Source organism: Magnolia sinica, chromosome 2 (genome assembly GCF_029962835.1).
Source record: "Magnolia sinica isolate HGM2019 chromosome 2, MsV1, whole genome shotgun sequence".
Classification (NCBI taxonomy): domain Eukaryota; kingdom Viridiplantae; phylum Streptophyta; class Magnoliopsida; order Magnoliales; family Magnoliaceae; genus Magnolia; species Magnolia sinica.
In genome coordinates, this window is record NC_080574.1 from 134,423,891 (window position 1) to 134,435,385 (window position 11,495).

Genomic DNA, 11,495 nt, shown 5'->3' on the forward strand with positions numbered 1-11,495 from the left:
GCACATCCGTCGCTATTAATGGGGTAGCTAATGGTATAGCTACGGATTATATCCGTAGCTATTGATACCGACAGCTACTGATATAATCAGTAGCTGTCGGTATCAATAGCTACGGATATAATCCATAACAATAGATACCAATAGCTATGGATTATATTCGTATCAATAGATACCAATAGCTACGGATTATATCCGTAGCAATACTTTTAGTTACCCCACCGATAGCGACGGACGTGCTACGGATCATATCTGTAGCAAAGAGGATTTTATCCGTAGCAATAGATACCAAAGCACCAATAATGTCCGTAGCAATAGATACCAATAGTTATGAACAAAATCCGTAGCTATAGCTACGGATTATATTTGTAGCTATTTTTTTTAAATTGTAATAATATGACTTGTTTCCATTGCAAGAACCTGCTGTGATTGATAACTCATCTAAGCTTAATGCTGATAGAAATAGTACATAAAATGCAATCATAAAAAAAAATGATGCATTTATTACAAATAGCAATCAAATCATATAATGCATCATACATTCACATTTCTAAATAAACAATACTTCACTTTGCTCAACCTATCATAAGAATTACAACTAATGCGTGCCCTCATGTGAAAGAAACAAATACACTCCAACACAGTAAACACCCTCTATATGCATTCAATAATGCTCACGTGTTTACAGAATTTTATTCCTTCAAACGGTCAATTTCAGCAAATGTAGAAGATAGAGCTTTTTCTTTCCTTAAAACTGTATATGTAACTTCTGTGGACTTCAACACAAGATCACTTTCAAGTTCTAAAACCCTTCCCTTGAGAAAATGAATTTCATCCTCCACTGACTTCTTTAGCTTGTCAACCTGTATAAAATAACATTTGTAGACACAATCAAACGAGCATACCTTTGTACAAATCTCAAAAGGAAGAAAGACAAAAAAAAATACTTATATATGAAGAAATCAAAAATGTACCTACAAATCTTCTAAACTATGGCAAAATCCAACATGAGTAATGTGTTCAAACCCAGGATGGACTTCTAAACTCAAAACCTAGGTTTAGGTTAGGTTTAGGTTATAGGTTATAGGTTATAGCTTTAGGGAATTGAGAATAGGTTAAGGTTTAGGTTTAGGAAATCGGGTTCGGGTTCGGGATCGGGTTTAGGTTTGGGTTTTCAAGTTTAGGTTTAGGTTAGGGAGTTGAGATTGGGATTAGGTGTAGGTTTAGGTTTAAGTTAGGGAGTTGAGATTAGGATTAGGTGTATGTTTAGGTTTAGAGATTTAAGAATACATTTAGGTTTTAGGTTTAGGTTTAGGTTTAGGTTTTAGGTTATAGGTTTAGGTTAAGGTTAGGTTATCGGTTATAAGTTTAGGTTATAGGTTATAAGTTATAGGTTAAGGTTTTGGTTATAGGTTTTGGTTTAGGTTTAGATTTAGGTTAAGGTTTAGGTTATAGGTTATAGGTTATAGGTTAAAGCTTTAGGGAATTGAGAATAGGTTAAGGTTTAGGTTTAGGAAATCGGGTTCGGGTTTGAGATCGGGTTTAGTTTGGGTTAGGTTTAGGTTAAGGAGTTGAGATTAGGATTAGGTGTAGGTTTAGGTTTAAGGATTTGAGAATACATTTAAGTTTTAGGTTTAGATTTAGGTTTTAGGTTTGGGTTAAGGTTATATGTTTAGGTTAAGTTTAGGTGTAGGTTATAGGTTATAGGTTATAGCTTTAGGGAATTGAGAATAGGTTAAGGTTTAGGTTTAGGAAATCAGGTTCGGGTTCGGGATCGGGTTTAGGTTTGGGTTTTCAAGTTTAGGTTTAGGTTTAGGTTAGGGGGTTGAAATTAGAATTAGGTGTAGGTTTAGGTTTAGGGATTTGAGAATATATTTAGGTTTTAGGCTTAGGTTTAGGTTTTAGGTTATAGGTTTAGGTTTAGGTTTTAGGTTTAGGTTAAGGTTAGGTTATCGGTTATAAGTTTAAGTTATAGGTTATAGGTTAAGGTTAAGGTTATAGGTTTTGGTTTAAGTTAAGGTTATAGGTTTAGGTTTAAGTTAAGGTTTAGGTTTAGGTTATAGGTTTAGGTTTAGGTTAAAGTTTAGGTTATAGGTTATAAGTTATAGGTTAAAGCTTTAGGGAATTGAGAATAGGTTAAGGTTTAGGTTTAGGAAATCGGGTTCGGGTTTGAGATCGGGTTTAGTTTGGGTTTTCAAGTTTAGATTTAGGTTAAGGAGTTGAGATTAGGATTAGGTGTACGTTTAGGTTTAAGGATTTGAGAATACATTTAGGTTTTAGGTTTAGGTAAGGTTTAGGTGTAGGTTATAGGTTATAGCTTTAGGGAAATGAGAATAGGTTAAGGTTTAGGTTTAGGAAATCGGGTTCGGGTTTGAGATCGGGTTTAGTTTGGGTTTTCAAGTTTAGGTTTAGGTTAAGGAGTTGAGATTAAGATTAGGTGTAAGTTTAGGTTTAAGGATTTGAGAATACATTTAGGTTTTAAGTTTAGGTTTAGGTTTTAGGTTTAGGTTAAAGTAATAGGTTTAAGTTAGGTTTAGGTTAGGTTTAGGTGTAGGTTATAGGTTATAACTTTAGGGAATTGAGAATAGGTTAAGGTTTAGGTTTAGGAAATTAGGTTCGGGTTCGGGATCGAGTTTAAGTTTGGGTTTTCAAGTTTAGGTTTAGGTTTAGGTTAAGGAGTTGAGCTTAGGATTAGGTGTAGGTTTAGGTTTAGGGATTTGAGAATACATTTAGGTTTTAGGTTTAGGTTTAGGTTTTAGTTTATAGGTTTAGGTTATAGGTTTAGGTTTAGGTTTTAGGTTTACGTTAAGGTTAAGTTATAGGTTATAAGTTTAGATTATAGGTTATAGGTTATAGGTTAAGGTTTAGGTTATAGGTTTTGGTTTAGGTTTTGGTTTAGGTTTAGGTTATAGGTTTAGGTTAGGTTTAGGTTTAGGTTATAGGTTATAAGCTATAGGTTATAGCTTTAAGGAATTGAGAATAGGTTAAGGTTTAGGTTTATGAAACCGGGTTCGGATTTGGGATCTGGTTTAGGTTTGGGTTTTCAAGTTTAGGTTTAGGTTAAGTAGTTGAGATTAGGATTAGGTGTAGGTTTAGGTTTAGGGATTTGATAATACATTTAGGTTTTAGGTTTAGGTTTAGGTTTAGGTTTTAGGTTTTGGTTAGGGTTATAGGTTTAGATTAGGTTTAGGTTTAGGTTATAGGTTATAGCTTTAGGGAATTGAGAATAGGGTAAGGTTTAGGTTTAGGAAATCGGATTCGGGTTCGGGATCGGGTTTAGGATCTGGTTTAAGTTATAGGTTTAGGTTTAGGTTAAGGTTATAAGTTATAGGTTTTGGTTACAGGTTTAGGTTAAGTTATAGGTTATAGGTTTAAGTTTAGGTTATAGGTTATAGGTTAAGGTTTAGGTTTAGGTTATAGGTTTAGGGTGTGGTTTAGGTTAAGGGTGTGGTCCCTGCAAATACAGATATAAACACGGCCTGCTCCAATTGGCCAGGCCCTTTCAATGTTGTCCATAGGAAATGGACAGCTTCATTATGGTCATAACAGTAGTTTCCACCTTCCAGGGACCCTCGCTCAACATCCGGATAGCTTCGACGCACATCCGAATCTGCTTCATCAATTTTGAGATAATATATAAACGTGGGCCTATCCAAATGGCCAGGCCACTCATATTGTTGTCCATAGGAAATGGACAGCTTCATCATGGTCATAACAGCGGTTCCCACTTTCCAGGGACTCCCGCTCAATATCCGAATAGCTCCGACACACATCCGAATTTACTTCATCAATTTCGAGATAATATATAAACATGGGCCTGTCCAAATGGCCAGGCCACTTCATCAATAAATCATATAGTATGAAGGAAAGAAGACTCACCAATTTAGCTAGCAAGGAGAGAAAGTGTGAGTGCTTGGAATGTCGCCCTTTCTTTGAATAATGGATATATATTCCACAATGCAATCTGAGAATGAGTAAGTTTTTTAGTTTCTCCGACAATGCATATAGGCACAGATTTACAAATAAATAAAATAATAAATAAAATTTAAATCTGCCTTCTAAATTGTACTTATCGATAGTTGGAATTGTGGTAACAATCTCCCCCAACTTGAGCTTGAGTTTGTTTTCTATTACAATTAGCGAAATCAATACGAACTTACAACAATAGGTACCAGGTCTTTGGTCCAACGGTGATCCACAATAAAAGGTACCATTTATCATGAACTAAAACCATATATTATCCATACCTTAATTGGACTCACTACAAGAGTAATCTTTTAATAATGGCCCACTACTTCTGATAATCACTACAGGGGTAAGAAAATTACAAATAGTAAGACTAATGAGATGACATATTTACAAATAGTGACAAGACTAGCTGGTAATGACAGGAGGCTAAGACATCAAATTATTTATGAAGAACAGGAAAAAAACAAAGATAGAATAAATAGTTAAAAACTTTACCATTTCAATATTGAACTTTGTAGTGGCAACATTGATTTGTGGGGCTAAAAATACATCAGCCTGCATATAAAAATCTCAAGTTAGTTGGGCCTTTGAGGTCCTCAAATGATAGCAGAAGAAGCCAGAAAACTATTGAAATTAACCATCAAACATTTTAAAAATCCCTCTCAGAAAATGAAGGAAAAGTACACAACTCACCTTGATGCCTATTCTCCCTCCTTTACCTGGGCTTGGGACCGGCAATGCAAGGAGTTGCATTGGCGGAGTTAAAAAGGGGCTTAGGCTCCATTTGGTTTGTGACAACCAAATGGAGTCTAACATGTTGAATTTGTGATTTTGGATCTTCTACTCTTGGCCATTTGAGAAATAATTTGTGATTTTGGATCTTCTACTCTTTAGTAGAATTTCCAAATTTTGTGAGATGGAGCTCTTTTTTGTCATATTGGAAACAAAGAGATCTTACTTATACACATAAAAATCATTTCATGTTTTCCCAGAAATTCTTATAAGTCTAGTAATCCCAAAAACTAAGAATGATTTTTCCCATGGCTTGAGCTAAATGCACCCAAAATGTCCAGGGAATTAAATTTTTTATCATCAAATAGGGCAATTCCAGCATGAACAAACAAATCATCTCAGTATTATAAATGGGAAGACAAAGGTTTAAAGGAGTTGAGCAATTCAGGCAATGATGTTGATTTTTCTAGTTTCTCCCATATTTAAAAAGAAAAGTTAGAAAAGGGTGCAGACGAAATTTCTAAGAAATTTAAAAATGGGGACAACCAACATATCATGATAACCATCCAAAATTCATGGATTATCAAAGAATTACCGGTATCCGTAGGCCATCATAGCTCAATTGAACATTCAGACCCTCAGTCTCCATCAGCTTTGCAAGATCTTCATTCACTTTATCGTGGTCCATTAGATGCATCATCCCTTTGAATATACAATAGAGAGAGAGAGAGAGAGAGAGAGAATATTCTAGAAATTTATGTTACACAATAATATGAGTGAAAGTCTTTATGACTAAATGGAGATTGCAACAATATTTTATGCAAGTACTATAAAAGGCAAGATAAATGTTTGATAATATACGGAAGACCATAATTAATCAACTATCAGGTACTAATCTTAGAAAAAGCTCCCATTTTGAAAGGGGGGCTTATGTTATGTGCTTGGGGCCATTATGATAGTGGCAAAGGCTCATAACATGCAGATAGTCAAAGATTAACTAAGACCCATCCATTGTTCAGTTTCATCCACAGGCACCTGCTGTAGACATCTCCCAAACACATCATCTGTAGTCACCTTACATTCCAGTGCCAAAGAGTTGTTGCATCTGACTCATCAATTAACTTTAAGCCCTTAATTGGAGCTTGTTTTAAACCTATACGAGTGACTTGCTGGTGGTAAGGACCTATTTTGGGCACCACTGTGTTTCCATATTTTTTTTAGCACCATGTGATCCCTTGGTTGAGCGGAGTAAGACAGAACAACTTTACAAATCTTGTTTCATGCATGTAACTAACAGGTTGAGTTTGGGTAGGAACTAAACACAAGGATTAATTCACATGAAACATTTGCAAGCAATAATAATAGCTCTACATCTCCTATATCAAGTACCTATACATCTCCCTAGTAACTTACCCAGCGTGCTGCATCGAATAAGGGGCAAGTCATTCGGACTCCCTTGAGCTTATTTGTAAGCGCCTAGAGCTTGGGACAATTTTTCTCCAATTCTACTACCTTCTCTTCATACTCTTTCATGCTAGAATACCAAATAACACCAGATAAACAAAGAAAAATAACAATGTATGGAATTCGTGGAATGTTACTTGCAAGCTGCAACTGCAAAACAAGCACCCAAACGCATGCAGGATCCAGGCCACTCATCACACTAACCTTCTAGTGAATTTGCATGATTCCAAAAAAATCAGGCTGTTCAAAATGATGCATATCCAAGAATATAGTCTGTTGAAAAGTGGATGGCTGAGGATCCAAATAGCAGTTGCACACACAATTGCCCACCTGATGATCAGATGACTAACATAGTCGATTCCCCTGATTTTTGGGCTATGGCCCATCTGTATATATGATTGTGTAGGCCACTACATATGGGACAAATCGATGGCTGTCCAAGCATGTTTTAGCTGTCCATTTGTTTTCTAGACTTTACCCCATCTGATGGATATTCGACTGCTAGCTTTGACTAGGAACAGGGCCCAACAACTTAGATCTTGTAGTTGTTTTTCTATCTAAGGCACATGTGATGGCATGTAAAACACTTTATCAAAACCAGATCAACAGTCATTATACCCTGGATTCTCCAGTTTAAAACACTTTATCTATATTATAAGAAAAAGTATCAAATCTAATGAGAATGGAAATTAATAATAGAAATATTAATATTTTCTGATAGAAGGATACATGTTGTTCTGAAAATCATATAGGATCATAAAATGAGTATACAAGCTAGCAACTAAGACTCTCCCTAGCTTTTAACGAAGTGTGAACTTTTATACAACTCATGAAACTCTAAATATCTCGGGAAACTCGCAATCCTTTTTCTTTCCTTTTTTCTTAACTCAGCATCATTTTAAAGAAAGTTTTACCATACAAAATGAAGCATTTCAAAAGAACTCAACAAAACATGTATAACAGTTCCCATGCATTCCCCTAAAAATTCAAGAGATGCATTGTACATTTCAGTCCCATGCACTCCTGCTTAAAAAAAAATACCCCATGCACCATGGCATTGGTTTATAGATGTTAACCAATGATTAGTCTAAACGACACTAATCTTTTTCTTTTTTAGGACATCCAAAACTTAGAAGGCCAAAGGAGTTAGGCTCCTTATCTTTTTCTTTTTCTTTTTCTTTTTTTTTCCTTTAACCAAGAAATGGTTAAACAAAAAGACCAATGAACTAGCATAAATGAGAAGAATAGAATCTACCTTGCTTACTTCTCTAGATCTTGATTGCAAGATCCCACTGGAACTACGCTTGCACATTCATGATTGCTATCGCTTAAAGCATTCATCCCCTGCACCTTATGAACACAAAAATACACTAAACTTCACGTAACTAGCAGATTGGTTAACTTTAGCTTCACAACCTCTAAAAAACAAAACCAAAATATACATATCATATTGAAAGATAATAACATGCATACCTGTGTATTTGAAGGTTGCCCATGAATCCGGTTTGGCCTCGAGTTGAGATCAATCATTGTAGAGGCGATCTTGCCCGGATCTTCTGTGTTAGCGTCTAGCACTAGAACAGGAGAGACCCTGTGGTTTTACAGTTTCTCATTCGTACCATGAGCACGCCAAAACTGGATCAGTTACCATCAGACTAACTCTGGTGACTACAAAAACCGAGATTGGACCTACAAACCTAGTCAAAGACTATTCGCAGAAGCATGCATGCATGGACAAAAACTGAAGAAAGAATTAACATCTAGATACCTTTTATTGAGAACATGTAATGACCTCAAGGATTTGTGCCAAAAAGTCTTCTGACCAGAAGAATGTAGATCACATCTAGTCTATGCACTAAGTCATGTTGCTAAATTAAGCACCCTACCCATTTTCTATGGCAATTCATAAACAAAAAGACCTGGTGGACATATGGTCTTTTACCGGTACGTGACCCACAATAGAGCAAAAAAAAAAAAAGAAGAACAATGTTTTGCTCCTTGCTCTGCCAAGCAATCATAAAATACCTCATAAATGGTCTGGATCACATAAAGGTGGGCCCCGCGACCAAGTAAAAATATCAGTTTGCTCTTTCATCTGCCAAGCAATCATAGAACACCTCTGGATCACATGAAGGTGGGCCCCACAACATAGCTAAAAAAGTTGTTTCGCTCTTTGCTCTGGCAAGCAATCATACAGTACTACAAATACCTTATTAAAGAAACTGAAATGGGTCATGTGCATCAAGAGTCAATGGTAAGCAATCATACAAAACTACATACCTTACTAGAGAAATTGAAATGTGCCATATGCATCATGAGTCAAGACAACATGCGTGATCACATGTACATGTGCAAAGATACAAGCCACTCATCAGGTGGGTTCCTACCATGCAAGTGCCCTGGCAGAAAAGTTGGGCAAATCCAACCGCCAGAAGAGACACGAAAGGGCGTCCACCATATTTAGCACATGTTGCATCTCACCTGGTGATTGAATTGCCCAATTCCGATGCTGGGACATCTGACATATGGGCCCACCTGATGAGTGGCTCACACCTTGAACATGCAGGCCATGTTGGCACATATGCATGGCGGTCGCATATAAGAATTCAATTAAAATAAAATCCATCCTTATTCCTATCTTCTCTCAGCACAATCAAAATCAGAAACTAAAGCAACCCAGATTAACTCAGTGTATGTAGAAGTCACTGTCGTTAAGTCACAGCCTCAAAATCAAAATTTTTTGGAGCAACCAGTAAATATACAAATACAAATAGAATTTTAACAACAAAATTTATCATAGATAGATGTTTTCCAATATTCATAGGCATTTATTTAGTTTGCTTTCAGTTCTCACGCAATGCAAGGAATGGACATTTTAATTGGTTTGAAGTAACTAGCTATATGTACAATTAAAACTCAAACAAGATTAACTGATCTGCCAGCTGATTCATGTTGAATTGAATATGTACAAAATACCAACTTCTAGAAAATTGAAGAGAAGAATTCAATAACTTCTGGTCCCAATCTTCAGGCCCTCTTTCGAGCCATTACAAAACCATCATCGACCCATACAAGAAAATGCCCAACAATATAATACACAGATAGATAATGAGTCCCACATAAAACTCCTGCTAGCCGTTTCACAAACTAGAAAGCCAGTACAAAGCAATTGGCTCTGTGAATTTGAAAATTACAGAATTCTCAATGTTATCAAATTGAACAATCTATAGTTGTTCAAACCTCAACTCATCATGGCTATTTGCAGGACAAGAGAAAAACTCCAAGCATATGTTCTTACTCTGATTTCTGGTAACTTAGAAACATTCAATTCCTTCCCATGAAATTCTCATGTACTCTTTCTACTGAACAACACCCAATACCCAATTTCCATCACTGATATTACCAATTTTGCAAAACTTAAAAATCAATATCAATACAAAAGAATATCCTAATTCATAAATCCGTAATTCGAAAACCGTCAAATACCATTCAGCAACGCCATCAAATCCAATAATTCAGAAAGCTTAAATAATCCACATTCCTCACAACCATCAAAAATAAAACAAAGGAAAAATAGCAGTAAAAGAACAAACCTCGATCACAGTTGTGCAGGATGAGCAAAGATTCCTCTAGTTTACTATCTTTTATGATCTTCCGAAAACTTAACAACACATGAGTCATGGGAAAATGTATTAACTTGTCTTACAAGTTCAATGTCCTCGCGAAAAGCCTTCCTGCCATCATTGCTGGAGATGGATACCGAACCAGAATCCTCTCTGGGAACCTCAGTTGGAGGGTTGTTTCTCTGGTCACCTTGAGATTCTTGTGGTACTTGAGATGATAGGAAAGAACTAGAAAAGCTAGGAGTTAGTTGATTAGTTGGGATTGTCCAACAGGCCAGCTTTCACACCAGCTACCACCAGGAAAAAGCTAGAAAAATAGACAGCATGCCGTTTCATCCAGCCATTTCATCAAACAGATAGCATGCCATTTTATCAAACAGTTAGCATGCATCAAATCCGAAATATAGAAAAAGAGACATAAAGGGAGGAAAATATCAAACCTATGCCTCAAAGATATGAGAAGGGTTTCGAATGACGAGTGTTTCTTCGGGTAGGATCTTCACGGCTACTGCAATGAAGAGAGGTAGAAGAGACAGAGGACATATTACAGAGAAAGGGAAGAGAATGAGAAATATGGAGCAAAGATCAGGAGGGAGAGAGAGGATTGGGGAACGGAGAGAGAGAGAGAGAGAGAGAGAGAGAGGTATAGGAAACGGAGGGAGAGAGAGGGAGAGAAATGGACGGTCCTATTTGGGTGCGGCTCTGTTTCGAGCGCGCGCCCAAATTTGGGCGTGTTTTATGAGACGGACGTGGACGGTCCTGACAGGGGATCCGTGGGGCCCAACATGATGTATTTGGTTTATCCATTCTAACCATTAATTTTAATAAATTATTTTATTTCATGATACCAAACTTAAGGTAGATTGAAGGCCCAAGTAGACCACACCATAAGAAGTAAATGTAATTTAATCTCCATATTTCCTAACATGTGGTCCGCTCGAGCCTTCGATCTAGTTAATTTTTTATTTCATTCACTAAAGTAATATTTCAAAATAGATGTATGGCTTATATAGAACACATATATTTTTTTAGGCTTTATAGAGCCCCTTATAACACCGTTAATTATTAATGTTGTGACAACTTTTTAGCTACAGGTTAAAACCGTAGTAACTATAGCTACGGTTCATATCCGTAGCAAAAATGTAACATGGTCTGTATCCTTTGCCTTTTTTTTTGGTAATGGATTTACAAGTGTTTAATAAAGGAATCTTAGATATTTTGTGCAAGTTTTTAGTATCACTTAGCGTAAAAGGTCGAGATGGGCCATTGGTATATGTGTGGTTAGATCCACACCATTCATCCAATGTGTAGAGGTAAAACATGACAAGACCTCAAGAATCTAAATGATCTGACCATCCAATGGGCCACCCCGATCATGTATTTTCCATTCAATTTTATAATATTAAAAAAGAAATAAAAGATAGAATAGAAATTTTAATTATTTGATTATTTTGGATTTGACCACCTATGATGTTAATCAAAGGTGGGCCCCACCATGTAATACAAATAAATGAATAATAATATTGTTGATATATGATAGGACTTCGGAATTCAAATCAACCTAATTATATTACAGAGTCAATACTACCAAACTCAAGTGAGTAACCCAACTTGTCTCATAATTCATTAAAATTAAAATAAATCTTATGTGATTGTTGGATTGATTTACTGATTTGAGTATTTTGATATGATAATTGTACGCTAAATTCA

The 11,495-nt window shown here is 36.1% G+C and overlaps 2 long non-coding RNA genes across 2 annotated transcripts; both read right to left on the reverse strand.

Annotated features, from left to right (window-relative positions):
• Positions 1 to 508: 508 nt before the first annotated feature.
• LOC131237745 (uncharacterized) lies at positions 509 to 8,072 on the reverse strand. The gene is made up of 3 exons (XR_009167389.1): positions 7,636 to 8,072; positions 7,418 to 7,512; positions 509 to 860 (listed from the first exon to the last, which is right to left on the reverse strand). It is a non-coding gene; the product is annotated as an uncharacterized LOC131237745 (long non-coding RNA).
• A 1,496-nt stretch (positions 8,073 to 9,568) lies between these two features.
• Positions 9,569 to 10,860, reverse strand: LOC131237747 (uncharacterized). The gene is made up of 2 exons (XR_009167390.1): positions 10,226 to 10,860; positions 9,569 to 10,092 (listed from the first exon to the last, which is right to left on the reverse strand). It is a non-coding gene; the product is annotated as an uncharacterized LOC131237747 (long non-coding RNA).
• Positions 10,861 to 11,495: the final 635 nt, after the last annotated feature.